Source organism: Phalacrocorax carbo, chromosome 4 (genome assembly GCF_963921805.1).
Source record: "Phalacrocorax carbo chromosome 4, bPhaCar2.1, whole genome shotgun sequence".
In the NCBI taxonomy this organism is placed as follows: Eukaryota; Metazoa; Chordata; class Aves; order Suliformes; family Phalacrocoracidae; genus Phalacrocorax; species Phalacrocorax carbo.
Genome location: NC_087516.1, coordinates 21,315,555 through 21,340,303, shown reverse-complemented (window position 1 = coordinate 21,340,303; position 24,749 = coordinate 21,315,555).

Below are 24,749 nucleotides of genomic sequence, written 5' to 3'. Positions count from 1 at the left end.
ATCTTATCACTGGTAATCTAAAGAACCTGTGTATCTGTTGCTTTAATAAATTGCACTATTTGTTAATCTAGCCATGATTGTTCTCGTTAAATGCGACCAGCCTGGGCATCTGCCAAATTAGTTACTAACAACAAATACTCTGATGAGTGGTTACACCTACAACCCTTAGAAAATAAACTGTTGACTAAGTCTGAGACTGGGCTTAGCCACACCTAGACTCCTCTTGGAGAAGGAGTTTAGAAAGCAAGGGGATCCTGTCTGAACCTTGTGACTCAATGGCAGGATCTCACTCTAGCCACTCCTCAGACTCTTGCCATTAATACAGCCCTGAGTCCTGAGCCTTATAGATATACCCTTACTAAGGGGGGTGCTAAGCTTGGACATTTCATAACAGGAATTATGATCTCCTGAACATATGTAGAGCCTGTTATGTGAGGATCATAGGATAATTCAGCTTGGAAGGAACCTCAGGAGGTGTCTAGTCCAACCTCCTGATCAAAGCAGGGCCAATTCTGAGGTCAGACCCCTGAAGCCTGGCTCCATCTTCTTGACCTGCTTGTAGGTACTGGGAGCTGCTGTTAGGTGTCCCCAAAACTGTCTCTTCTCCAGGATGAACAAGCCCAGTTCCCTCAGTCTCTCCTCACAGGGCAAGTGCTCCAGCTCCCTCACTATATCTTTAAAGTAGATGAACATTAGCTTTAGATAGAAATAGGGTACATCACAAATTCATTCATTCATACAGTAACAATTTACAGAAGAAGTATAACAGAAGGGCTAGAAACAAGGTAAGATACAGTTTTTTGATAGCAGTGCTAAGATCAATACTGTTGCAGTCAAATAACAAACTGCTATATTGAAAAATATTGCTATAGTATCTCATATAGGAGATAATTCATAAAATCACAGGAAAATTCAGGTTGGAAGGAAGCAGCCTAGACCAACCTCCTTCCCAAAGCAAGGTCAGCTATGAAGTCAGGGTTTTAATTCTTCAGTCATCCATTATCACTGCCAGCAGATGAAGAATTCAACCTTATTTCCAAAAAATCCATTTCTTGCTAATTCATATTATAGGATTCTAAGAAACGAAAATATTTCATTATGAACATAGGAATTATAAGGCAAGAGGGAGGGGTAGCCATCTGTAGTAGAACAAACTGCTCCTGTTTACATTCATCTCATCAGTTTGTTTACAGTGAACCCTCCTGAACCTCTCCTTGCTAGATAGGATGCCTTCCCTTTGTGTTAAGCAGGCTTATGCTTAAAGTCAGTATGAGCAGATGGAAAGAAAAGTTTTAACAACAAGAGTGCTCTTCCATTGTACTTATGATGACAAAACAGTACGAAGTGTCAGCAGTAGGCAGAGTCTGCTGCCATCTACAATGTTAGGTATATTGCTGGTTTTCTTAAATCCAGAGTGGGCTGTTTCTGAGCAACTTGAAATATGCAGAAAAGATTTTTAAAAAAACTAGTCGCCTGAGAACAAAATTCAAAGGAAAGCTTTCATTCTATGTCCAATTATCATGGTTTAATCCCAGCCAGCAACTAAGCACCACACAGCCACTCACTCACTCCACCCCATTGGGATGGGCAGAGAATCAGAAGGACAAAAGTAAGAAAACTTGTGGGTTGAGATAAGAACAGTTTAATAATTGAAACAAAATATTATAGTAATAATAACAACTTAATAAATAATTATTATTATTATTTGCGGTGAAAAGGAAAACAACAAAAAAGGGAGAGAGAGAGGAACAAAACCCAGGAAAAACAAATGATGCAACTGCTCATCACCTGCTGACCAACGCCCAGCCAGTCCTCAAGCAATGATCGCTGCCCCCTGGCCAACTCCCCCGGTTTATATACTGAGTATCGTGTTATATGGTATGGAATATCCCTCTGGTCAGTTGGGGTCAGCTGTCCCAGCTGTGTCCCCTCCCAGCTTCTGTGCACCTGGCAGAACATGGGGAGCTGAAAAGTCCTTGATTTACTATAAGCGCTACTTAGCAACAACTAAAACATCAGTGTGTTAGCATCTTTATTCTCATACTAAACCCAAAACACAGCACTACACCAGCTGCTAGGAAGAAAATTAACTCTATTCCAGCTGAAACCAGGACACCTATCCTTTTGTATGTAATAAATCTAAAAGCGGCAGTCAACCTACAGCCTTGGTTCAGAGGGAGTGCACAAGTACAATTCATCTACCTCTCCACTTGTTGTTTTTCAGTCAGGGCACCTTAGGCATAGGCAGGAGAGGAAATTAATGTCTCAAACAGGCAATTACAACATGCTTCTAGCTGACCGTCTCAGTGTTACATTCAGACACAGCAGTTTGCACAGCAGTTTTTGGGCTCTGTTTCTAGATTTTCCTGAACTCCTGGGGTTGCTGGAGGACCCCTGGGAACTCTCTGAGGAGCATCAAGATTCCTGCTGCTGCCAGGAAAGGATAGCTACAGGAAGCTGCAGCTTCCAGCAAGCCCTAGCATCTTCTAACAAGACCTAGCTGCTGTTCTTGATCAAAGGGTGTTCTAGCTCTAATCAGGAGATCATGAAGTGTCAAAGCACCCTTTCAGCAGGTTCTAGAGAGAGGCCTAGGGTGCAGCAGTTTTTGCAGAAGGGGGCCAAACAATCTCTATATGTACCTGTGCAGAGACAGCGACGTGACAAAGAGCATGATCCCCACCAGTGACTGGAGCAACTAACCATGGCATCCTCTGATGACTGAGGACTGCTTGGAACAGACAGGATCCACCCAACCAAGAGGAGCAGATGCATCTTTGCCAACAGGCTGGTCAGCCTGGTGAGAAGAGCTTTAAACTAGGAACAAGGGGGCCAGGTGAGATGGAAACACTCAATACAGCAAGGAAGTGAGGACAGGGTAGGCAAGTACAGTGTGCAGCATGATGTGTACAGGAGACACCTCATTCAGTGGAACTGGGCTGAAGGAACCACCCCAAGTCTATGCACACAAAGGAAGCACAAGAAGGATTGCATATGTTTTTTCAGAAATCAGTAACGTGGTGCCTCTCTGAAGTGCTTGTACACCAATGTTCACAGCACGGAGGACAGGCAGAAGTAATTAGACATCTGTGTGCAGTTACAGGGCTACAGCCTCATTTGGATCACAGAGACATGGAGGGGTAGCTCACCCAACTCAAATGCTGCAATGGGTGGATACAGGCTTATTAGGAAGGTGATCGTGGATCCAGATGGATCTACCATTAGGAATGCCAGGATGGTGAGGAGGGGCAGTTGCCCTTGTAAGAGCAGCAGACAGGTGATGAGCCAGCTGATGGCTTATGGGCCAGAATCATTGGGCAGATCAAAACTGGTAATGTTGTGGTGAGTGCCTGCTACCAACCACCTGATCAAGAGGAAGTATTGGATTTTGTGGCCTTCTTCAGATAGCTGGAATAAGCTTCACATACACAGGCCCTGGTCCTCATGCAAACTTTGACCACCCCAATATCTGCTGGAAAGACAATACAGCAGGGCACAAGCAATTGAGGCTGTTTCAGGTGTGCATTGAAGATGACTTTCTGACACCAGTGATCGAGCAGCCAACAAGGGCAGATGCTCTGTTGGACCTTATACCTACAAAGAAGGAAGAGCTGACTGGGAGTGTGAAGACTGGGGGCAGCCTTGGCTGTGGTGATCATGAGATGTGGAGTGCAGGATCCATGGAGAAGGGAACAAGGCGAATAGCAGAATCGAAGCCCTGGAATTCAGGAAAACAGACTATGGCTTTTTCAGGGACTTGCTTGGAACAATCACATGGACTATGACACTGGAAAGAAGGGTTCAGAGAGCTGTTCAATTTTTCATGGACCACTTCCTGCAAGCTCAGGAATGGTCCATCCCAATGTGCAGAAAGTCAAGCAAAGGTGGCAGGGAGCTCCTGAAAAACTTAACTATCAAAAAGATTAATAAGAGGTGGCAGCAGAGACAGGTGACCCAGGAAGAATACAGAGACACCGTCCAAGTGTGCAGTGATGGAGTTAGGTACACCAAAAGCTGTCTGGAGCTGAATCTGACAGGGAATCTACAGGGCAGTCAGCCTCACCTCAGTCCCTGGGAAGGTAATGGAACAAATAACCTTGGAAGCTATTTCCAAAAACATGAAAGACAAGGAGGGAGTAATCAGCATGCATTTATGAAGCAGAAATCAGGTCTGACCAACCTAATAGCCTTTTATGATGAAATCATTAGCTCAGTGGATACTTTTGTCTTGACTTTAGCAAGGCTTTGGACACTTTCTCCCGTAACTTTCTCACAGACATATTGATGAAATACAGACTAGATTAGTGGACAGTAGGGTGGATTGAAAACTGGCTGAACTGCCAGGCTCAAAGGGTTGTGATCAGCAGCACAAGGTCCAGCTGAGACCAGTCACTAACAGTGTACCCCTGGGGTTGATACTGGGCCAGTATTGGTTAACACATTCATTAAATGACCTGGAACATGGGCCTGAGTGCACATGAATGGGGAGAAGTGGCTGGTACACCAGATGGTTGTGCTGCCATTCAGAGGGACCTCAACAGTTTGGAGAAATGAGCCAGCTCCTATTGGTCAAATACATGAAATACCATTTAACCATCAGAAAAAAGAAAGGAAATTCCACCCCAAGTTTTTACTGTGAGGGAGATTAAACTTTGGAACAGGTTGCCCAGAGAGGTTGTGGAGTCTTGGTCCTTTGAGATATTCGAAACCAGATCTGACATGGCCCTGAGCAACCTGCCCTAGCTGACGCTGCATGGAGCAGGGGGGCTGGACTGGACAATCTCCAGATGTCCCCTTCCACCTCAATGACTCTGTGGTTCTGTGATCAGTCTGGTCACCTATCCAAACATGTAATCAAAGTGCAGGAACTTTTCATTGCATCATGTGTACACTTGTAACTCGATGGGAACACTCATCTGTTCTAGCTGTATTACAAGAGTGCATTCACATCCATAACAGAAGAATGTCATGACGTATAAGCCCTGGAGTACTGTAGAAACTTGTGTATGCCACACTGCACTGGAAACATTGGGAACCGCTGGCAGAGTAGATTCTTTTAGTTAAAAAGCCTAAGCGATAACAGAAATTATAATTAGCTGTGGATTCAAGGCTATATTTGCTGGTAGCGATACACATAGGAAGAATTACTCTGATTTACAGGAATTTGACACTAAGGGTACCAAACTTCACCAAAAAACCAAAAATCTAATGAGTTCATAATATAACAGCAGAGATGAGGAAAATCCCCAGGAAGGTTCTCTGTGTTGGAATATTTTTGCATCCTTTCTCCACTCTGATTACATACAAGACTGTACTTGCTAACAAAAGAATTAGAAAGATTGAAAACATATTCACTAGAACCAGGGATGAACAAAAATAGTTGGGTACTTTGAAAAATATTTCTAGGTTTCAGATTTTTTTTTTCAATGTTTTGAACCAGAAATCATTCCAAAGAAAAGCCCCAAAAAAGAAAATCCCACTTCAGACTAACGCTTTGATGCTGGCACCTGCAAAGGAAAGCAGAGATGGAGGTTCACTCTCCTGCTCTAAATAAAAAAAAAAAGCAGACACTTGGTTTCTAGGACCCTAGAATCACAGTCAATTCCTTCATGGGCTAATTCAGTGGAAAACGTTACGCAAAAAAAAAAAGCCTATGGAGCTAATATGACTTTACTATCCCTTTACAGTAACAAGCACTAAAATAAATCAGAGTTCTAATGTTCGCACAGTTTAGCTCCTTAGTAGATAACTGTTATAATTTTTTAACATTTTATGGAAAAAGAGAAAAATAAGCAAAAAAAAGTTGAAATCTAAAGGGGAGGTATTTCTAGATGGGTGTTTTTTTGTTTTATGGGGGAGTCATTTCTACCACCAAGCACACTGCACAGAATGATTACATAGTTAACAGAAGTCTGTTTTAGGAGAGCAAGGCATTCTGTGGGATGAATTAGGTTAATTTTAAGAAAAAAAAAAAAAAGGACAAAATAAGAAGCACCTACAAAATGAAAAAGTTAGAACATATAATACCTGTTTGTGAATCTTATAGCACCATGTGTTACAGTTACACATACCCGCAACATGTGCACAGCAACATGCAATATTACTACTGTTTGCATAGACACACCAAAGCTAGATTTTAAACTAACTAGATAGTTGTTGCTATGAGCATAATCACAGCAGCTCAGTGCAGACTGGACTACCTACCTGAGAAGCTTACCCAAGACCCTTCGGTAACTCCTACTAAAACCTACACTTCTAAAGCAATACTAATAACTATATTTGAAATAATAAGTTTAAAACTGACCTCTTATATTGGTACAAGGCATAGCTAATTCAATACTGCTGGAAAGATATCCTTTCACACATAAATCATCCATGGACAGACAAAGTAAAGGACCAGACTATAGAGCTGCCAAAGAGGCAGTGACCTTGTAAACTTACACCACTTTTACCGTCACCTAAGAAACATCTATCTGCATCTTTGTTCAAAAGGTTCACATCACAATGTTTCAGAAGATGTAGTCTTATCTGGCTTAGAAGCATTTCAGACAACTGAGGCCCCTTAACAAAAACATCCTCTAGGATCCCTTCCTACTCCAACTGTCTGATCAGTCTCTCTCTCCCAAGCCCAGAAGTATCTTGAGGGATCCCACAATGCGGCAGGCGCTGTGAAATTCAAGCTGTTCAATCAAGCTTTCTTCCAGAAAGGAGAGAGGTAAATGGACTGACATCTAATTGTTTCAACCACCTGTGCTGTTTAATCACCAATTAGACCTCATTTCTTATCTGTTAAGTTCAACTTATCGATTTCTGGTCACACACTCCTCTTGTTTACTGTAAAGATAGGCCTCCTCTCTGCTCAGAGAAAGCAGCCACATGTGGGGCCCACTTGTGCCCCAAGGCAGCTGGGTGGGAGCCCGCTCCAGCTCAGCACTCGGCAGCCCCATTAGCACACAGCTCTGCCTGTGCATAGGTGTCCACCCAAGGAGCGGGACATTTTATTGCAGGCATTGCTGCACACTAACAGGTCTGAATGCTTCAGGCTGAAGTTGGCTCAGAGCAAGCTTCTGAGTATGCAGTTACAAAAGCAGCCCTTGGGTCATGCCTGCAGAGCTCTCTGTTCGCATTAGTTTTCTAACTTTTTCAGACTTAGAATACTTTTACACAACAGGTTGGGATGGCGCTTGAGGTAGGCTTACCTACATACCCCTTTATACAGGGCCTGCATGGAGGCCTCTGTACAGCGTAAGTGCCAAACTAAAAGCAACACTTGTCCTCAGTGACTGGCTGTTAGCTGTTCTGGGGTGAACATATTTTTAGCACTAGCTCAGTATTCCTGATGCTGAGACACCTTCCTGACAAATTTTTATTAAAATCATTGTTTCCACAAAATGTTTCAGCTTCAACAAAATATTATTTCCTGACAAAAAATAGTGCATCCAGTAATGCTTAAAGGTTCTAACAGCTTCTTAAAATAAGCAAAAGTATCAGTATCAGAAACAGTGAACTGCAGTCATGTGCATGGTAGGGGCAGGAAAAAAAGGAAAGTCACAATGTAGCCCACAAATTAAATTCAAAAAAAGGTTTGCATTTATTGTCTGTCTGTTTTATATGATAACCACTATAAATCTACTGTTGCAAGACATCAAGTCATCTCGACTATGTACTATACGCTTTCCTGTTGTGGAAGATGGAATGGGTCATTCTTATCTACCTTTTCACAGTTTATATAGCTTATTGATATGATGAAATCAAATTTTTAGCAAAAGGATGATCTGTCATTTTGTGGAAAGTAATGTATAACAAAGCTGTGCTTCTGTTAGTTTATCTGCATCTATCAGATTAATCTGATTATTTCTGAGCTTTCCAAAACTATACGGAAGGAAAAACTCTGTTAGAATTAGGAGTTATCATTATTATGTCATTCTAATGTGCTTAACAAGACAAATCATTACAGAATTCAAACACTTTGGCAAACATATTCCTGGCAGGGGAATGGACATTAACATGGCAGCAAAAGCAGTTTCTCTTGCTCAGGAGACACTCTAGAGGCTTTCCTGGAACACAACTTTAGCTCTGGATGGGCTTAAGTCAGATAAAACCAGCTGAAAGAAATAAAATAAACGACAATGTTGGAGAACAGAAATTTCAACAGTTCCTATGAAGAAACGACAAAATCGCAAACCTACCATCACAGATAGCTGTAGAGACAGAGGCTGATTAGTGAAAAAATATAGCATCTGATCCTGTGTTTGGCTAGATGCTGAAAAGCAAAGTCCATTTATTTAGAAGAACAAGACGACAATGATACAATCTGTTTAGAACAAGAATGTAATTTTCAGTTGCATGTCCACTTTCAGCAAGTGCAGTTGCTGGGGGAAAAAACAGGAATCGAATCACACTTGCTGCTAAATACATATTTAATTGCTTATGGTTTTTTTATATTTTGTTTTGCACCAGACTGTTTACTCTGCTTGTGATGATGTGGAATTAGTGTTGCAAAGTTTTCTGCTTCCCTCAATCAGTCTTAAAGTGCCCCCTAGTGCACGTTTAAGGAAATATCCCAGCCTAACAAAGCAGTGCCAGGGTTGAGCACAGAGAATTCTGGCAGATTTTATTTCATGTGAAAACATTTAATTATCTCCCTCCAGTCGATTTCATCAAATTTTAGTGGCTGAAGTGGATTCTGTATCTCTGGAATGTGACTTAGTAAAAGTGAATCCTGTAAGGTCCTAGACTTATGTGACATAAGTAGGACTAGACCTTTCTCACCTTCTAACCTATGAAGCTGTGACAGAGGAGAATCTTTTACAGAGGTTGGGGCACTCCGGTATTAGCTCTCAGCACCGGCTCCCACCTGCCAGGACACTTGCAGTGCCATCAGCCCGGCACAACATGGCCAGACCCTGCCTAGGGGCCATCATCCACCCTGCAGAGGACATCCAGACTCCAGACCTTCTTTCCTCTACTCAGCAAGAAAGGATGAGACCCTATGACTCCGTTTAGATTTAGGAAAAGAAAACTTAAGGAACAGATTTACCTCCTCTGAGGCTTTGGAACAGTGTGTCAGGGCCTGATATCCATCCATAGAGTTACGGCTGGTTGCATCAAAGTAAGCAGCTACAGCAATAGATATTGCTGAAAACTACAGTTATTTAACGACATGCAGACATAACAGTTTACATCATCGTAACAATCTGTGTTTTCCTCAGGGGTGAACAAATCTCTAGCACTCTGTGACACAGTGAAAGGAAGAGAAAAGAGGGATTATCCCTTTTTTAATCACAAAAATAGAGATATGACTTACCCAAAAGCCCTTCAAGAATTACATGAAAAATCTGAAATTACCTGAGTTTTTGGTTACCTGACTTTTGCTTGAACCAGACTTCTCCCTCCCTTCCAAGGCAGGGTATATCTGAAATGAGCTCTGCTTTTCACTCCCTGATAATATTAACACTGCAGTGGTACAAAAGAGCCTGTTTCTCAGATGCTTGAATATTACTCCTGATGAAGAGGGATCTACCTGTCTTTTGTGATATGTTGTGATAAGATAATTTCTTCTGCAGAGCTTTCCTGGAAAGAAATTTTACTGCCATAAGGAAGTCAAATGGAAGAAAACTGTTACAATGTTTTCAGCTGCACAATAAAAAAAATATTAGGAGAGCCCATCAGTCATCACTATCACATATAAACACAAAACCAATTGAGGATCAATAAATGTATCCAGCTGGCAAATCTTGGTGACAAAATGTCTTCATAATTAGAGCAGCATCATCTGTGGCATGGTTTCTAACTGCTTTCCCCATCCTTCCCCCACAGAAATCACTTCAATCTTGCCTGTTTACATGTTTAGCATTTACACTGATGAGAGGAACATAAATTCTTAAACAGAAAATACTGTACATACACATCAAGAATATTTTCATTCCTCTCAGATTTCTCTTCGGGATTAAATCAGAGTTCATACTATGACCCTACATTTTGGGGTGTTATTAATTTGTGTCTAGTTACTTAGAGAGCTATTTTGGCTTGACATTATTCCTACTTGGGTTTTGTTAAAAGATCTTCAACAGCTGTTCCAGATCAGTGTAAGAACTGATGTCACATCCATTTTATCATCAGAATTAATGAAGAGAAAGAAGCATCTGACTTGCTGTGTGGTCCATGGCAAGTGGCTCTGCCTCTCTGCTTGAGTTTCTACATCAGTATGCTTTCACAGAGACTTATCAGGGATCACTTTTTTTACATTCATACAGTACTAATCACAAAAAAAATTCGCAGATAAAATAACTAACAGTATTCTTTTTATTTATCTTTTAGTGGTGTATTTAAGATTTGTCTAGTGCAGATTCTGAATATTTTAAAGTGTCATCAGATCATAGATAATAGAACCCAAAAGATCATTAGTCCATCTGGTCAAACCAGGAGAATAAGACTTTGTACTACAAGATTTGAAAACACCCTATCATGCCACAGCAAGAAGTGCTATGCAGTAATGAATTAATTTATTTATATTTGCCACAAGCAGCTTGTTCTCTCATTCTCTTCCCTGTAACCAAATTACATATGCAAAGTAGGATCTGGTAGGATTGTTTTTCTCCGCATAAATGTATACATGCTGCTGTGTGCTTATATTAGAGAAGTCAAGGTCAAAAAAGTAGACATTCCGTTTGAAGCAGCAACTCCCACTACAGTTCCAATATGAGATTATTAAAAAACCTCTGCTGAAATAGACCTTGCTTTCATACTGAAGAGCAACACTTACCTGGAGAGCCAGAGTGTCTACATCTGAAGGCTTTCTTCTGAAATTTGGTGGAGTGCTGAATGGACCCAGCTGTTAAGCATCTTCAGGGTCTTGGGGGGTTCAAACTGGGGCAAGTAGACTGGGAACGGAATCACTGACATGCTGTTTGTAAGAGAACTCTGAAGATCTCCAGTCAGCCTCACCCTCCTAGCAGGATTATCAGCAGAATTGAATCAGGTCGTCCATAGAAAACCCCAAAGATGGTCACCTGCCTGGGTGCTGCACTACACTCCTGGGAAGAAAGGATGGCTAATCTGACCCTCCCTGTGCAGAAACTGTGGTCATTGGGGGCCTTGTTATATCATCTGCACCTTCAGAGGAATGTTTACTCCTCTAATTTTCATAACTCCCCCTTTTAAAGTAGTTGTAGACATCTACTAGATCACTCATTAGCCTCTACATGACTGTAAGCAAGCCCAGCTCCCTCAAAGGGCACGTGCCCTCTACTCCATCTTGGTGACCCGCTGACCCTCTCAATAAGTAAATTGTGTATTTACTTAATTGAAACATGGCAGTGTTCTGAGTTAAATCTTCTTAAGTCACTGGGTTTCACATTTAAACATTCTGTATTGCTGTAGATTCCAAAGCTGAGGCTAAGATATCATCTGCTAGACAGGACAGTACAAGAAATGGTAGAGGGTCTTTCACATGTTATTACGCAAGAATTCACACCAAGAATTTATCCTCACCACAGAGAATACTGTAATGTGGCTGAAAATACCTCAAAGCACAGTTTAGGTCTACACTAAAACCCTTGCATGTGTCTTGTTTACATTCTGGATAGTTGTGCTTTCAGCACCTACCTCTGGATCATTGTGATGGGAGTCATGTCACCTTACACGACTGAAGAATGCACTACATCATGCATTAAATTGCTCGTATCCTAGCTCAGCTTTTTCTAGATACTGGCATAGGTTGCATAATGTCACAGTCAACTACGCAATCCTAATGGATCTTCGTAATATCTCCATGTAAACTTAAGGTAGGTCTGGAAGAGGACTGACTCTCTTGAGAAGACTGAGCCACATGAGAGATCAGTTAGCAGAAGCGTAGTGCTCTTGATACTAGTGTTTGACTTGGAGCAAATATACACAAGTTCTGTATTTACAACCAAAAACTAAAGTTGACACATCAACAGAATAACCACAGACACAATTTAATTATCAAACTGAAATGCTAGAAATTGAAACATGGAACGTATTTTTAATATGTATTCTACTGTTTAGCTCAAAGCAAGAGCAGCAGTGTCTGACCTGCAAAGGAGCCCTCAAATACCACGTAAAGAACACAGGATCTCCTTCTTGCAGTTCTTGTGTCAGTCACTTCCTTTCCAGTCACTGGTCTAAAAATTGCCTGTTTATCCCTGGACATTTTGACTTCAGAAAACCACTCAAGTAGCTTTAGTTTAGAACTGTGTCAGCTCCCCTTTAGCCTGAGCTGTATCATATTTTCCTTAGTCAGACCTATCTGATCCAATGCGTCCAGTTCACTGGTTTTTTTGACATCTGCATTCAGAGAGCCATGCCTTTCCAATATGGCAACAAACAAAAAAAATCACAGACTCTGACAAGTAATAAACTTTTCAAAACAGAGAGAAGCTGGGACAAGATTTATGACAGAAAGCACATCTCAAAATTTCATGTAAGAGTTGAAAGATTGACTTCTATTTTTAAGTTGTATTGTCCAATTTATAGTTGCTGTTCCGTAATTTTGCACATGCATGCAAACAAATGAGAAAACAATATTTTACTTTTTTCTTCCAAAAGAAAAACACTTTAATCCTGGATTTGAGAGCTTTCTGGCTGCCCAGAGGCAGTGATAAAACTTAATGTCTACCCTACCTGCCAATATTTGTGTGCAGATAACTCTAGAATCACAAAGGTTTTGGCTTTGTTTTAATCTAGCAACTGTTCCTGACGATTTCCATCACTTTTACACAAATGCGAGCGTTTTCCATGCATTGTTGCTCACCAGCAACATTTTCCAATGTCTTTCTCCAATAAATTTGTACAGAGACCACAGCAGGAAATTCTATATGCCCCATTGGGCTAGCAATCATTAAATATACAACATCCTAATGAAAGGCAGTTTACTGTACCAGCAAAGAACTTTTCACACACTGACAACCAGTTTCTCAGCATTTGAAAGCCGCATAAAAAGGCTTCCAGCTGCCATACAATATTTGCAACCAAACAAAAACTAATCCTTGGCAAATGTCTTTGCAAAAAATAACTACAGAGAATAATAAAGTGGTTAAAAATGGAGTCACACCAATAGGAAAAACAAACATTAAAACAATGCTTTTTAGTCCCCTTTCCCATTTCAAATTGATGTGACTCACTCTTCCACGTCATTCTCCCACCTGTGCAAACTTTGAGGCAATATTCCAATTTTGAGTCCTTCAGCACAGACAAATATGACAACAACTGTCCTGGTCACAGCCAAATCTCACTTATCTCAGCATTCAATAGTACACAACCCCATTTGGTTCAACAGAAGCATAGTGCAGGCTGGCATATCAGTATTTTGACATTCAACTATGTTTTTCACAAAATTACGATAAATTCATGAGTGAATCTCATTTCAAAAACCTGACCAAGATAGGGAAGTACAGGTTCTCAAGGATCTTGCCTTCCCTTCCCCCTTGGCTGCACATGAACCCGTGACAGCCATTGTGGCTACAGGACCATGTTCATGATCTGGACATTAGCAATAGAGAGTAGAAGCCTTTCAAAAGGGCTTGCATTTCAATCTTTTTCAACTGCAGGAGCTAGTCAGCAAGGCAGCTAATGGCATTAACCCCCTGCAATACAGCTAGAGAAGCAGGTGAGACCTGTACCCAGAGGAAGAACACCAAGGAGCGAGTGAGGCCAGTGAAGTTGAGTGGGGAGTGTTTGGGGTTATTATGTGCTGGGCATCAACAGGACAGCAGGGGCCATTCTTGGCAATGCACCAAGGTACAAATCCAACCTGGCAAGTGTAACGAAAAAGCATCAAAGGCTTTATCAAAAACACCCCATCCAAATCCTACCCAAAAAGTATCTTGGCATTTGGGAAGGAAACTTAACATGATACTTGTGGAACAAGTCCTTCTGGGAGCAAGGCTATCATGCTGCACTCTCAGTAAGAATTAATCCTCCCAGCCAAAGCCCGCGTTCCCAGACAGCAAACTGCAACTTTCTCAGAGAAGACAGTGAGTTTGCAGCTATGTGATATGACTTAATACAGAGCCAAAGGGGATGGCACACATCTGACCTATTTTAAAACACAAAGTGTGGAAACAACTCTCAGCAAGAAATATGAGCTTTACTTTCAAGTGCAGGCAGGCCAAAGTAGCCCAATTATTTACCACCCGAGATGTTAAGGAGGAAAATAAGTCTCTCAGCTTCCAGCGTTGTTACAGATTCTCAGAAATATTCATGTCTCTAATTACCAGATGATGTTCCAAATATCCTTCACTAATGCTCTCCTCTCTCATATTTTTTTCCTGGTCATCAGCAAGCTTAAACAACAAATCTCGTTAACTGACCCCGTGTAATACAGCCATGTTTTTGTCTAGATTGTGTTATGGTATTTTCTTATTTACTCTGGAAATAAGTAATATATTAAAGATAAATTAGTTGGGATCAGAAAAATGCAATGTTAGGAAGAAATAATAAAGGAACGGATGTGTGTTTAACTTTCAACTCAGCTGTAATTTCATAGTTTCACAAGAGAAAAATAGGCTTTTCCTGCTCTCTCCATCAAAGCAAGCTAACGTATCACTAATGCAGAAACAGTACATTACAAAGGTACAGAAATTATTTCCCTATTTCTTTAAGCTTGCCCCCAAGAACTCCACATAGAAAAAAACAAACCACACCAAGTAGAGGCTCCTTTTAAGCATTTTGTCTTAAACATCTCTTTTTTCCCTTGTTTTATTTTTAAACATAGGGAACGACATTGTTATGTGGTGCATTTGTTACTTGTACCTTTAAAAAAAAAAAAATCAATGGCAATGTCTTTTTTCTTTGTCACAAAGGAACTTGTGCAAGAACCACCTTTCTGCGTATCTGTTAAGCTTATTGGCCTGGTCATAAAAAAAAAAGCAAAATAAAAGCACACATGTCTAATACTAGAACTACCTAAGGTAGCAAGAGCCAGCCAGGAGCCTGCCTCCAGTGACATCTATGAAGATGTCCTTTCACAAAGAGGGAAAGTTTGCTCCCTCTCATCACCAATTTTATAAGATTCATTGGCTGAGACAGCTATTCGTGCAGAGCAGTTATGATCCCCTCAGACTTTCAGTGACCTTCCGGGAATTATAAAAGAAGGAATGGATTTCAGTTCCTGGAAAGGAGGAGGGAGAAAGACAAGCCCCCTATCACAGGGTAAAGGTAAATACTTCAACAGAAAGAGCTCTGTTACAAAAGAATTCCTAACAGCAGGGAAGAAGGCATCAAATCAACTGCTGTCATTTTAAATAGTTCCTACAAAGGAGGAAATATGCTTTAGTGCAATGAGATATCCAGCAGCAGATTTTTATGTGGCATGCTCAAGAATTAATCTCTACGTTCAACCTTGCACTACTACAGCTGAGTCAGCATCATTCTTTTAAATGACCTGATTCTATAATCCCATTATTAATATCATGAAAATTACTTTCCTCTTTGCTGTTTTGTGCTATCAATAGAAAGCCACAGAACCAAAATGCATTAGCTCTCACAGGTCTCCTCCAGGATTATTTGCATCAATGCAAACTGAATTAATCACGGAGACATTTGAATAATCACCACGTGCATGTTAGTGCCAGAGCTGTGTCAGGAGCTGTGGTTCACTTCTGTACAATGTTGCATTTTATTTGTGTTATTGTCATCTGAACCATGCATATTTTATCATCCTCTACAAGGATGATATCTTGCAATCTACATTGTTATTCTTTTCTTATTTCTTGGCATATTATATACACACTGTCTGCTTTATGTTCCGTAATCACCAAGCCTAAATTTTTAAGTGGCACATGCTTAAATTTATGCTTGGGGGGGGAGGAATTCATTACAAGAAATCAACATAAAAAACACCAACACAATGGAGACCCCCTTTATTTTTGCAAGATGTTGATTCAACCTTTGATTTGTAGTGTTTTATATAGCTACAGCTTTTAACTGCAAAGAGGAGAGTCTACTAGGGTACTAGAGGATTGCTTTGATGGCCAGTAAAGTTTACCACTTATTTCTGAGCAGTGCTGTAATTCAAGTGGGCTGCAAATGTGAAGAGTGAAGTGCTTTAGAAAAAAAATAACCATGACAAAACTGACCACTTCTAATCCAACTGAGCTGGTAACCAGTGGGTTCAAGGCAATTTGTGGAACCTGCTTAGCAACCTAAACTCTAAAGACTTCAGCTTTTGTAGCAACACATTAGTAAGCATTTTAAATGCTAAAGAGCCTCAGATAACTAGGGTCAGAACTCCGATAAAAGTGCTGTACATTTTGTCAGCATATTTATTCCGCAAAATAAATTTAAAAAATAAGTTGCTTCATGAAAGAAAAGCAACCAAAATTCTCACAAAACAAAGGACATACTAGGAGCTCATCAAATGTTGTGATTACTGCTGAAAATAATTACATCTCTCTCAGAAATAATGCGTAAATCCATATGGAAGAGATGCGACAGGCACAACAGTCGTGATAACAAGCAGTCTTGCATACTTACACACAAAAGCAGGAGTCAAACAAATTACTTGTACTGAAAACAAGTTTAGAAAAATACATTTCTGTCACTGTTAAACATGGTTGAAGCAAGTTTTCAGCTATGAAAGAAAGATACGATTTTCAAGGAGAATTTAGAATAACTAGAGTGCCGCATAGTTGCCGCAGGCTCTGGAAGAAGGACGGAGGTAGTAGCCACTGTCCCTTCAGCCATCCCCACCACTTCTCTGAGTCCTTCCAACTTCCAGGCTGCCTGTTGCAGCAGTATTGCAGCATAAACACAGTTTCCCAGAGACACAAAATTTCATGATGCAAACACCCTCTAAGCAAAACTATGGAAACAATAAAAGAATCATCGTACCAGAAATAATAAAACTGGAATAGCAAAAAGCAATAACATATTAAAAACATCCAACCAAACCAAACATTGATGTTCAGTGGGGTAAATATATTCATCTCCATCCGAAAGGAGGCAAGACCTATCGTTTATGAGGGGCAAGGCCTTTCATGAAAGTACAACAGCCAATTTACACAAACATTTGACTGGGCTATTTTCTCATTCATTTTCTTCTGAAATGTTTTTTCTTCTTTGTATGTGGAAAACAATGCTTCACAAAAGTCCACACAAGGAAAAAAATCAAGTATTTAATCCTACCCTGTTACTGTACAGCTCCAGTTACCATAACAACTTGCTGTAGCTCTTCTCATAATAGGCTTAGGGTTGCTTGTCCACAAAACCATTTTGTGACTGGAGCTACCGTTAGTATACTATTTCACATCCATGCAGCCTCTCTGTTGCCAAGAGTAAAATCTATTTCATTTTAAGTGTAAATATAATTCACAATATTTTGAGATTTCATGGCTAGAAAAGTCAGACTACAGGAAATGTTAGTAATCACATCACTTACCAGTCAACGTGGCACTGGATTCATAATTTAAAAACAAAAAAAAGCCTTTACCCTACTGGTGCTCATCAAATGCTTCAGCATTTCACTGGGCTTATAATGGGAAATAGACAGTATTTTAAATACATATGTGTATTTGTAGCTGTATTTTCAACCATCCTACCAGTTCATTTACACCAAATCTGTATTTCTTTCATTTTTTTATCTTAAAATTAAATGCTATTTAAGCCTAACAACTCTTTCTCAGGTATCTTTTATTCCTGTTTTTGAGAAAATACTGCAGCTATGGAGAATGGTTGTGAAATCTACCAAAACCCTGTAGGTAAAGTTGGAAACCTGGTGGGCAGTTAGGGGCTCAAATTTTTTTTTTAGCTCCATTTCACAAAACAGACATTCTTTCATATAATTTATTATTAAATATCCATTTCCCTCAGCCTAATTTTTGTAGGAAGTGTTTGTACAAAGGCTAAGATGGAGCTTGATGTCAAAGTTCTAGGTTTAAAAGGGGGATCTTAAAAATATCTTTTAGATATTTTGAGCTTTAATAGTTCTTTAATGAAATTACGCTGTCTTTTCAGGGTAATTATTCACAGTTCCTCTGTGCAAGGGAAAAGGTGTACATCCAACCTAGCCTGCTATTTGGTGTTTCCAGTGGAGCACATTGGAACAAAGAGCTGGGCAAGTGCAACTCTCAAACATTCCAGGTCTTCTAGACACCTTCTACTGGTGGAGAAGATAATAGATGAAACTAAAAGCTCCAGAATTTTCTCTTCTGAAGGATAGAATAAACCCTTTTCTCCACAGGACAAATCTAAATGCAGACAGCTCCAAATTTTTCACTCTGCAGAAAGCCTTAAAACGTCCTTTTAAGCAGGTAATGAACAGGAACTCGTTACTTTGCACCTGTAGCTGATGGTCACAGTCCATGCACACTTCCAACAAAATTTTCTTCCTCTGGCTCAGCCCCTTGAAGCAGGCTACGCTCCAATCCTGCATCTGGTTTTGGTGTAGCAAGACAAACCAACCCTTACTGATAACAGGCTTCTGCCCATTAGATCCAAAACCCAATAGCATCTCAAAGTAGAAAAGGAGTGGTACCCTCTAATTCTACAGGATAAATATCACAAGATCTGTGTGAAAGTCTCTGCCCTGGATCATGCCTACTTCCCATGTGAGGGAACTCTCAAACACTCACCAAAGTGCATGTGGGAACCAGGTGGGCAGTGGGCCTGAAAAATCCCCAGTTCCACTAGTTTTCCATGCAATTTTCTGTGCTCTGAGACATTTTAACCACCTTGTCAACTGGTACAACAAAATTAGAGTCCATTTGCAGGTTTTCTGTAATTTCTTTGTTTTCTTTTTAAAGGCATTTCCTAATCCAAATCCTCCTCCACTGAAGTTTATTTCTAAATCATTTGTATCTGCAAAGTTCTTTGAGGTCTTCAGATTTGAGGTGTGTTATTTTATGAAGCTTGATGTTTAAAGCATTCTTAAATCAAAGTAAACAACATGACATATTTGGACTTAATTTGATGTGTAAAGACCATTATTATCTAGTTAGCAATCTCCTCTCAATTGTAAGTATTTTTAAAAGATCACTAAGCAAAAAATTCTGCAGTGTTACAGTCAACGCATACAAGTCATTAGCTAACACAGTATCTATCCTTACCTATGGATAGAATTTTGTCTCTTAAATTAACAAGTGATGAAGAGCAGCAAAAATTTTTGCATGTAGGCATCCTAAGTGGTTCTAGTCTAATTGATTAGCATTTCCTGAGCAGAAGTGGCAGGCTAGCAAACACTACTTTGCTGATGTCAGCTCAGCTCTGACATCAGTAAAGTCCCTGCTACAAACTTACAAAGGACAGGTAAGTATAATGAGCAGATTTTTATTTCGGGCCCATTAAAATGCTGGAGATCGCACTGTCAAGTAAAATCAGAAAAACGGATATGAAAACCAATTATTTCCAACTTTAAATTTTACAATGAAGAAATGTAAACTAAAATAAAAGTGTACTTGAAGTTTCCTTGGAAAAAAAGCAATATCAAAATCTTGGAAATTCATTAATGGTACAACATGATCCAGCTTAATATTGCAAATTCTTCAACATGCATAACGAGACAGCAGTCTGTGGAGGGAAATGTAATGTAAAAGACAAAGAAGAGGTGATGAAATAACATCAGTAGAAACTGAAGGTAACAAGAGCCTTACAATTCTAGTTACCTCCGTAGTTAATAGGTTTCTTGCTGTATACAAATTAATGCCTTGTTTCTATTAAAAGACAGGTGTGTGATCCATGGCAATCACTAGCCACTAGACAGTCCATTTAGACAAGGGAACAAATAAACATTCCTTTAGGAACACATTGCAAAAACCAAAACTGTTGTCCAAGGCACTGCTTTATAAGAGACAGCCTGAGCACAACTTGCAGGCAGTGTGAGAAGGAACTCCCCGAGACTTCAGTGCAAGTGCAGCATTTGGAAAAATTAATGGGAGCAGTGAGTTTCTGGCGCAAGGACTGGTGGAAGCCCAAGAGAATTTTAGTTAAGGGTAGTCTTAGAAGGTTTGGAAATACGCACACACAGAAACTGCTCCCTGTCCAGTAAAGCTAGGCTTTAACATATCTTCTTCATACATTTGTCATACACATGGACAGAACAGTGCCAGAAGAATGCTTGCCTCATCTTGACACTCCTCTGAACAAGCCTCAGTGTGGTCAGTCATTTCAAAGAGCAAGAATGCTAAAGGCATTCATATCCCGAGATGCTAGAACAGCTATATATCTACAAAAGACCTGAAGAACCAGCTGCAAAGCCATATTCAAGGATATGTGTAAAGTCTGCCCTATTGTCATAACATGAAAAACATGTTTGACTAAGTGAGCTTATCCTTTATGCTCTTCTAAACACAGGCTTCATGCTGTATCTCTTAACAAGCAGCCGGATATTGCACCAATTCATAATACTCCGAGTAGCACCACTTGCAAATTACTTCCAAGGAAATGAGTACTTAGGAATTTGTCAGAGACCTGATTAGATGGTGAAATGAATCAGTGTTAGAACTGCAATAGACTTTGATCAGCTTAAAAATGGCTTGTTTGAACATTTGAAATCATTAGCAAGGTGCGAATGGGAGTGATATAATATAGTGTTGAGAGGAATTAAATTGGAGTTCATTTTGTAGTGTCTATTGAGTACATTATTTTTATCTGGTTTAGAAACATTGTAATACTTGCATAATAGATGCAACACCCATTCTCCTTGAACATTATTACAGATGTCTTTTCAGTAATATTCATACATGTGAAAGCAGCAGTAAAAATAGTATTTGCTCATAACTTGATCTTTCTTTGAGAGAAAGCTGAAGATTTTGGCGGATCAAATACTTATTCTGCCTTCCAAGCTCTTTAGACATTTATCCAAATATCTACTAAAACAATCAATGTAGATGGAAAAGAAACCTTAGGACCTAGATCTACAAGGTATTTAGATTGAATTGGTTTAAAAAATCCAACTACACATTAAATGGAATGCAACTTCCTTACAAAATACCATTAATCTGGAAGTTGTACCTCCAGTTTCTCCCAAAATGTACAGATTTTTTTTTTAAATAAAGCCAATTAAAATTAACTTGCTCCAAAGAGATTCCATTCAGAAAACATAGTGATCAACGTCCCAGAGTTCTCTCTTATCTATCAAATTAATTTAATATTTTCAATGTGAAACTCTGATGGTTGCCTGCCTATCCTCTTTCCAGCAGTCCTGCCTCTTCCAATAACAAAAATTTAAAGCTCTCTCATATCATTTTGCAGTAAAGAACAGTTGGAAAATATAGCTGTTTTAATGGTAGCCTGTAGAAAAATAAGAACATGGAGTGTAGTGGTCTGAAAATTAAGATACATAGCTCAAGAAGTGACCTACTGACAGACAGCACTGTTTTCAAAACCTCATTTTTCCACATAGTTTAATATCTTCTTTCATTAGAGTCAATCACATTAAGGGCCTGAACCAAACCATTTTAAACTCAACAGCAGTCTTTCTGTTGTTATTAGTAAGCTTTGGATCAGATACTTAAGCATGGAAGTCTATGTACCTGGAATAAAAAGAGCCATTTAGAAACCAGTAGTAGGACTGTTTTTTGTAGATGTGATTCACGCACAAAAGCAAAAAATATGCAGAAACAGGCTAGTAAAAGGGGTGGTGGGGTGGGGGGTGTTAGTTTTTTTCTAATGTCTGTGTTTACCATGAGTCATTTCTAACACACAATACTTACCCTTAAATGGACCGCTTCAGTCTTTCAAGGAGTTTTCCTCATGGTACCTGCATGTAAGGTATGGAATTAATTTTATCTTCATTGATATACAAAAAATTGAGGCATTTACATGTGCGCAAAAACAGAAATTCTGCTACAGTAAAGGAAAGTGCTAAGCCAAAACACAAGGTTCATATAACCAACATTTTCATCCCCACCTCTTAAATCTCTTGCTTAATCAGGCACTGCTGTGGCATTGTTTCTGTACCATTCCTAGTTAAAAAGCTACAGCTTACTTCAAGGAAGCATTGGGAGTTCAGACCAGTGGCACCAGCATGTTCCATGGTGGCCATGGATGGACATTCATCCCAAATCAGGGGATAATTGCCCGTTCCTCAAGGTTCTCTTCCAGGTTCCACAATCAGGTTTTGTTGTTTCTAGGGCAGTACTGACATGGGAATCTGCTTCCACGCATTAACCTGTAGTGGCTCTGCTAACAGGTCAGAGGAAAGCAGCATATAGACAGTAACCTTTGCTATTTGATGTTGCAAAAGCTCTTCATCTTCAGATAATTTATCCCTTTTACTGAAGCTAAATCCTTAGAACAAACATATTAACTATACACATGTGCTGGGTTTGGCTGAGAAGGGGTTAATTCTCCTCACTGTGGGGGTCGGCTACCTTTCCAGCGCTCTGCCGCGTGGCGGGGGGGGGCTGGGAGGGGCGGGGCCATGGTGGGGGCGGCTGACCCTGACTGGCCAATGGCAGGTTCATTCCATACCACGTGACACCATGACCAGTATATTGGGGGGGGCAGGCGGCGGCGCGGTGACGCGCGGCTGCGGCGCGTGCGGTTTGTTTCGGCGGTTGGGTCCCCTCCCCCCTCCCTTCCCCCCTCCCCCGGGGCTTTGCGCCCCTCATTGTTCTCCTTTCCATTGCATTTCTGTTGTTGTTGTTTCTTTTAATTATTAAACAGTTCTTATCCCAACCCACGAGCGTTACCCTTCTGATTCCCTTCCCCATCTACCGGTGGGGGAGTGAGCGAGCAGCTGTGTGGGGCTGAGCTGCCGGCTGAACCACGACAACACAGAATCAGTTTCAAATAAATGATGAATTCTGCCCCGATGCCAAGTTTTCACACGGGAACTTAAATTTTTGTTGTGAGGCATATCAAAAACTGCTGTTCCCCTCATTAGCACTCCACAGCTATCAAACTATTACTTCTTATTCAAATCCTGCCTAAAAACTCAGCTTGCTTGAACATGTGATTGTGAGGGACTAAGTCTGTGAACTTCTACTAAGCTTCATTCATTCCACTTTTTCAGTCACATATTTTATAAGAGCCACAGAGCATCGTCTTTGTCATGTTTTGTAAAGCACAAAGTACACCAATAAGCAGTAAAAGCAGTAATAAAAGGTTAAGAAACAGAGTCAATCTAATCAGAAAAAGACATTTTCCCAGCATCATAGGATTTCCAGTATTTTTTCTTATTGGTTTTCCCACCTGGAGGACATGGCAACATGGAGGGCAGAGAAAAACAAGGCAATCCAGCTCATGAGTTACCTCTACTTTCCATGAGGCAGCTGAGAAGAACAAGCTTAAGTTGAATAATTCTAAAACATTCGGCTATGATTAATTTTTCTGAAGCAAAATATTTCATTTTGCCTGTGCAAAATACAGAATTATTTAATTTTTTTTTGATTCTGTAGAAAATTGACCATGTTCAAAAAACAAGAATCACATTTTTCTTCTGCAGATGGCCAAGTAGAAAATAAACCAACAAGCTTTTAAATACAATTTGTCCATCCTAAATAGTTTCATTGTTTTGGGGAGTGAGGGTTTTTAAAATTATTTTATTTTAAACAATCAGTCCTTCAAGAACATCAAGTCACTTAAAACAGAACCAGTAGAAGAAAAAGAAAAAACTATTTTCTGCCTTTGTTGGAAGATGGGTAATCAAATAAAAGCCCACAACAGTGAAATCAAGATGATTTCCGAGAGAGCACTAAATAGAGAGAAGCTCCCAGAGGACCTTACTAACAGATGTGAGTAGTATATTACACCATTGTTATCAGACAAAACTATGCTCTTTGCTTGTAAATTAAGTTAATGTGTTAGTATCAATACTTAGGGATTTGAATAATAAAACAGATTTCAATTACCAGCACATTCCTATACCTGGTGAGGATTGAATCCCTTGTATCAGGATGCATCCTGCAGAGAGTATTAACTATTTACAAGTGATTTCCCTGTTCATCTACCTCCACTGCTTGCAAGGTAGCAGGACAGGAGCAGGGAGGGAGGGGAAGCTGGCATGGGTACCAGCAACGCTGTTTCTGACAGGCCCCAAGCTGAGCCCCCATGTAGGCTCCCAACACCACCCACCCACCTGCACAACAGGGCTAAAAAAAAAAGAAAAATTAGGGCAGGTCTTGTAACAGTCAATTCAAAATATCTCTAGTACTGATCTGAATAGACAATGCAGAGCTAAGGGCTATAATATGTACATAAGTGGTGAGAAGCAGCACTCAAGGGCCCCAAGTCTGACCCAGTCAAGAGAGAGAGAACAAAAATGCTTCCTCACCTCACCTGGTGCAGCCTCACAGCTTGTTTCTGTTCTCCAGCTTGACCCCCATGGGCCTTGCCAGGGGCATTGCAATACATTTGGGCAAGGACCCCTACCCTATATCGCTCCCCGCTGAGCAGCTCCACAGAAAACTTTGCTGTGCCAGATCCAAGTGATGCAAACCAGGGCAGAAGGCTCCACAGTAGAACAAGGAGCATTCCCCCCAGCTCTACAGCAAGAAACAGGAAACTTGTATAATTAGTTAATTTAGACCCTGTAATGAACGTTGGTTTATGTTCTGACATCAAAGGATGTAAGAATCGTCTAAAACCTGGAAGGCAAATTCACTGTTGGTGCGAACAGCTGACTTCAGTGGCATTCAGCTTGTTTATGCACGCAGCAAATTTGGCCTGCGTGTAGTTGTTGCTCAATGCTTCTATCAGACAATGCAAAGCAAACAATATTTGGCTTCATCTCACTCTGGGACGATCAACTATTTGCACTCAGGGTTTTTTCTTTGCCCACTAGTTTGAAT